The 6,000-nt window shown below is 34.9% G+C and overlaps 1 long non-coding RNA gene across 1 annotated transcript; it reads left to right on the forward strand.

Annotated features, from left to right (window-relative positions):
• The first annotated feature begins 85 nt into the window (after positions 1–85).
• LOC131329260 (uncharacterized) lies at positions 86–782 on the forward strand. Its single transcript, XR_009200694.1, has 2 exons — positions 86–245; positions 346–782. It is a non-coding gene; the product is annotated as an uncharacterized LOC131329260 (long non-coding RNA).
• Positions 783–6,000: the final 5,218 nt, after the last annotated feature.

Consider the following 6,000-nt stretch of genomic DNA (forward strand, 5'->3'; position numbering starts at 1 on the left):
TAGATTTCAGGCAAAAGTTATGGGTCCAGAAAAAAAGAGAGGCACTTCTACTACTCAAGTTTTGAGAAAATCACAAAGAACTCAAGTTTTGAGAAAATCACAAAGAAATCAAGAAGAGGGTGGCAGCTCCAATGGAGCGACCTCAACTCTACCAAGACAACCTTTAGCCGATAATGGTCAAGTAATGTCTGTGGTAGCTGCCAATGATCAGCATGCTAGTGTACCCACGACTCCTAATTGTTTAGGTGAATGTGTTTGTTCAATATACCTTATTTCTTGTTAGAGTTTTTATTCAGATAGTTATAATAATTTATAAGGTCTTTTTTGTTGCAATTCCAACTTCAGGTATGACAAAAAGAAAAAGGGGCCTATCACGAGGCATTACAGTTCAAAAGATTGTATAAAATGGTGAGAAAATATGTCATGTACGTATCCCTGATGTTAAGTGGGGACCACTGGGTAAAAATGCTTCTTTGTTCAAGACTAACGTAGGCGTTGTATGATGCCTATTTGCTCCGTTGAGTGTGCCATACTGGAATGAAATGACGGACGTCGGAAAGGCTCCAATGTTCGCACGCCTTGTTGTAAGTAGTCTTCTTTTTTTTAAATGTCATAATTTTTTACCATATTCTTAGTTGTTGAATTGTTAGTCTAAGTACCGAAAGACCTTTTGAGTTTGACGCATAGCTCTTGTGTTGCTGTGTTGCTATGTTGCTGTATTTGAAAGTGAAGAAAAAGAGGCTTTGTAAAGCTTATATCAAGTGAAGAAAATCAGCATTTAATTTTTAGTGCCCAGATAAGTCTAGTTACTGCTGTAATTTTGAACTAATCTTTGTTGCTGAAAACTGCATGTTTGTAGCTTGATAAAGTGCTGAAAATCAGATTTGGTTCTGCTACTTTTCGCTGTGTTTTGCCCAGTTTAAAGACTGTTTTTGGGGATATTTGAGTGTGAATTTGGGCCCCTTAAATCCCCCAACACTTCTTATGGTGCAAGTGCTTGATGTTAGACTTGAATCCCTATTTAAACCCAAGAAATTAGACCACTTATTGTTCTAGGAATGACATTGTACAATATACATGTTCTATGAAAAGATACAAATTTTGCAGCGACATGGAAAGCCATCAGGAGTGTCCTTCTGTCACTAATTGTTCTATCTTTCATGTTAGCAGCTTGTCTTTATTTTATCTATGTTGATTGAATATTGAAATTGAATTTTAGTTGTAGAAAATATGGGTATAAGTGCTGAAAGTGTGAATGTTAGTTAACATTTTTATGGGTTGAGCAAAGCTGCACTTTTTATGGCTTTAGCTCATCCTTGTTGAGCGATCAACTTTTTTGCAAAAAAAATTAGGTGTTAGGAAATCGAAGGTATATGGCTGGGGATACACCTATGTATTGGTTAAATGGTTTTCACTTGCTGAGTGGTGGTACAACATTACTTTCCATATTTCTACTTGTTTCATTGAATCACTCCCTGATCGATCCCTATGACGTGGTTTAGTCAACCACCATCAGTTCAAAGCAATTGTACCAGTGGAAGCAAATATCTGAAACTTAGTTTGCTTGTATTTCCTAGCTCATCAACTAATTTCAACCTTAAATATGCTAGATCTAAAACTAAGTTGTTAAGCTTATGTTCTTGGACTATTGTTAAGAGACTGGTTTTAGAGCAACTCATTATAATTAGTGTTATCTGTTTAAGGACTCTATTGCTGCTTTATTTCTTGTGGTTAAGTCACAATTTATGTGTTAAGCTACTCAGGATATTTATGTTTATGTTTAGTAGCAATGACATATTGCAATCAATTATTACTCATGACTATAATTTGTAAAGCTTTTTATTGTATTACGTGCAAATTGCTCAACAATCGATGGTGATCATTTGGTGGATGAAGATATAATGTAGTAGAAGATATGAGATGAACGATGTTTAAGAGGGACAAAGCTGCCTTTTGTCTTATGTTTTGGTACTACTAGATGGAAGAAGGATGTCTTTAGTTTTTGGTATATGTCTTTAGTTTTTGCCTTTGATACTTGATGTTATGTTGGGGGGGGGGGGGGGGGGGGGGTGCTGTTGGCTTTTGTTTTGGGTATTGAAGAAGATTAAGGTTAAGATACCGTGTTTTGACTTATGTTAACTGGTTTAAGTTAATGTTTTTCTATTGCCTTTGAGTTTGATGAATTGTCTTTGAAATCATGACAGGAAGCAAAAGAAAACATCTAGCAACTAGTATTTTTGTGTGATGATTTAGTTTGTAGCAAAAAGAACTATTTTTGCCAAAAAATTTCTTGCTATAAGAAATTCCTTTTTTGCGAGGGGGAAGTTTTCTAGCAAAAAGGATTCACTAGTTTGTCAAAAGAAATCGTCTTTGGCGAGGTACTTCTTCCTTACAAAAAGAAATCACCTTTTGCGACAAAAATATTCCTTGCAAAAAGCAAGACCTATTTGGCAAAAGGAATAGTCTTTTGTGAGGAATAGATTTCTCACCAAAAGATTTATTGTTTTAGCGAAGAAACATTTTGTCGCCAATGAGATATTTTTTGCAAGGAATGGTCCACTTTTGGCGACTAATTTGTTTAATATTAGCGTCCAATTAATTTTCTCGCTAAACAGTGTACTCAATTGTGACAAAGCCAATTTCTCGCAAAATGTATCTTTTTTGCGAGGGAAAACAAATTCCTCGCAAAAGAGAATCGGAGACTATATTTTTGCGAGGAACTGACGATGAATGAAATTTCCTCGCAAGACTTTTGGAGAGGAAAAATTTAGATTTTGCGAGGAATTATGATCCTCGCAAAAAGCATGATTTCTTGTAGTGGATCAAAAGTAAAAAAATTTGGTGGGTTACTCTCATGACCCATTGGGTCATTTAAGTTGACTCAATTGATACTCAATTAAGACCCAACTAATAATAGGTTAGTTGGGTTTGGACCCATTCTTACCCAACTAATAAATTGGTTGGATTGGGTCTATTTTTTAGTTGATGGGTCTGGGTTTGTTAATGGGTTTGGGTTCAATTTGCCACCCCTACTTTTAAGTCACCATCAAGAGTCGATACAATCAATAACTAGGGCTGCTCGCGGTCCGGTTCGGTTCGGATTTCTAGGTATCCAAGGACCGAACCGCTAGTCACGGTTTTTACAAAATGAAATCCGTGTCCGGACCAAAAGTCCTACGGTCCGGTTCCAATCTGATCCGTGACTCGCGGATCAATTACGGTTTTGTCCACGAATTTTAGCAAAATAAAGCTCAAGCATATATCCCACAGTAAAAGGGAAGAAGGTTACATTCAGAATTAAGTTTAACACCATCAGAAAGTATTTTTTACATAAACTACTAAAGGTTTACTTTAAAAATCAAATTCAAAAAAATCTAAAACACTAGTAGGATTGTATCATTATAATACATTACATAACATAAAAGAACCGGAAAAAAAACGAACTGCTGAAACTTAACTAAGAATACCCGTAATTTATACGAAAAAACTGCAATTTACTACTTATATTTTATGTTCATCTACACTATATTTCATTATTAAGATAAAATACTAAAATTAGTGGAAAAAAGTGTTAACATTACTAACAATTTATTATATAAATACACACACATATATATTATTTATATAAAATAAATATCTCACGGTCCGGTTCGGTTAATCCACGGTTTCATAATGAAAATCCGTGGATCGAACCGCGAGTCACGGTTTTCTAATTTTTCAATTCGTGTTCGGACCATTAATCCACAGATAAAATCCAAAAGGTACAAATCGATTCTATCCGGACCGATTTCACGGTTCATCAGATTTTTTGAGCAGCCCTATCAATAACCCCAACCTTCATCTGACACACAATCAGATGCCAAAATTATCCTTCCCAAATTTGCCTGTTTTTTCTTTTGAAGGCATCACACCCTTGCCGCACCAAAAATCCCGTACCCTTACCGCAAGCTTATGTCAAAAAAATACAAAAAAATATAAATTTAAAATAATTAATTATAGGGAGTGATTTTGTCACTTTCCTTTTTGTTAGTGTCACTCATCTTTGTGACGTTATTAGATAATTTGTTTTGTGAGAAAATGAGAGTGACATTAACAAAAAGAAGAGTGGCAAAATCAATTCCCTTAATTATTGTATCCTGTAAAAAAATTAGCTCCAACAGATATTGGTAGGTATGTTTACTGAATTTGTCGGGATGAAACTACTGAAAGTTTTAGTAGTTTCACCCCTACAAATCCAGAAAATATACCTACCGATATCCGTTAGAGCTGATTTCTTATCGTATCCAATAATTAATTATTTTAAAATTTTAAAATATTTTTATGTATTTTTGTAGAATCCGAAATGGTCTCTCCACTTAATCTAATGTTCGTAAGGACTACTTCAGAATTCGTAGGGCAATGATTAAAACGAGAAGTTATTCTTAAAATATTTTGTATGGGCTCTTAAATAAAATTAGTTCAATCCAATATCGGTAAGGGTTGTTTTAAAATTCGTAGGGAGTAATATTCACTGGAGTTTTTTTTGGCTTAAGGATTGGAATTAGGGAATGGGGTATGAGACGACAGTGTTTGGGTGCTATTCTACTCCCAAATCCTCAGGATTTTAGCTCAACATTCAATAGTAACACAAAACGTTAAAAAAACAAAAAACAAAAAACGGCTCCAGGAATTTTCCTTTTTGGGTAAGGGAAAGAAGTGCAATTATGTTCGCCCTCTTTTATTTTTTTAAAAGAGAGTGAACACTAGTACAATACCCTAATTCTAATTGGTTGAAATGATATAGATCACACCACAAGTGATATCATTCTTATCTTTGCAATATATTTTTTGCTAAGCATGACATTACTTTATGCAGGTGGGATCCACATTATTTCAACTAATAGGAAAGAGGATAATGTTCTCCATCTTTTTTACCTAATAGAAAGAAGGATAATATTCACTATCTTTTAAAATGGATGAACAGAACTCAATTAAAGGGGAAGGGGGTAAACTAATGGAAAAAGAAATTAGAGATACCGGAAAGATAAGCCAATGGCATTTTTGTTATGGAAAATTCTAAAATTAGTCCAATAGGTTGACAATAATAAGTGTGTGAATGTGTATTAAAGAGTACAAAAAGTACACAGAATTGCGTGTTTTCTTTATTTTTTAGTGTACTGATCGTCAGTCTAATGAACTGACAATAGCAAAACTGTTTTGTTATTTGAGTTAACAACTTGTCCTTTGTTATAATCCAACATTGACTGACATAGAGCACTTTGCAAAAGCTGTATGTACTATGTAGCCTTTTGGGACCCACATAACCAGTGCACTATAGCACTGGTTAGAGGTAATGTTCATCATCTTTTCAACTAATAATAAATAGGATAATGTTTACCATCTTTTTTAACAAATAGAAATTGAGGGTAATATTTACGCTCTTTTAAAGATGATGAACAAAACTCAAGTGAAAGGGAAGGGGGTAAACTATGGAAAAAGAAACAGATGCCTGAAAGATAAGCCAATGGCAATTTTGTTATTTGAGTTAACAATTTGTCCTTTATTATAATTCAACATGACTGACATAGGAGTACATTGCAAAGACTGTATGTACTATGTAGCCTTTTGGGACCCACGTAACCAGTGTACTGTATAACACCGGTTAGAATTTGCCTTCCCTGTAAATGAGAATCTCTCCTACAGTAGCCTCGCTTCTCACTCTTCAAGAGGAAATCAATTTTTTACTAATTTCTCTCCCTCGCTCGCGCGTCGGGAAAAGTTGTTCTCTAGATGAGCCTTCCTCCCCCCGGCTCTTCTAACCTCCCCCATTTCTCTCCCAGTCAAAGAAGAAAGAGCTTGAGTTCTACTCCGTCTATCCCAATCTATTCGTTCAATTATCAAAATTTGTGTTTTTTAAAAATACTGATACTTATACGGTCAGATCAAGTCAGGAGGTGTGGACCGGAGCTTCGGTCCGCACCTCCCTATTTTTTACATTTTTCGATTGAATTTCGATGATCC

This window comes from Rhododendron vialii, chromosome 6a (assembly GCF_030253575.1).
Source record: "Rhododendron vialii isolate Sample 1 chromosome 6a, ASM3025357v1".
Classification (NCBI taxonomy): domain Eukaryota; kingdom Viridiplantae; phylum Streptophyta; class Magnoliopsida; order Ericales; family Ericaceae; genus Rhododendron; species Rhododendron vialii.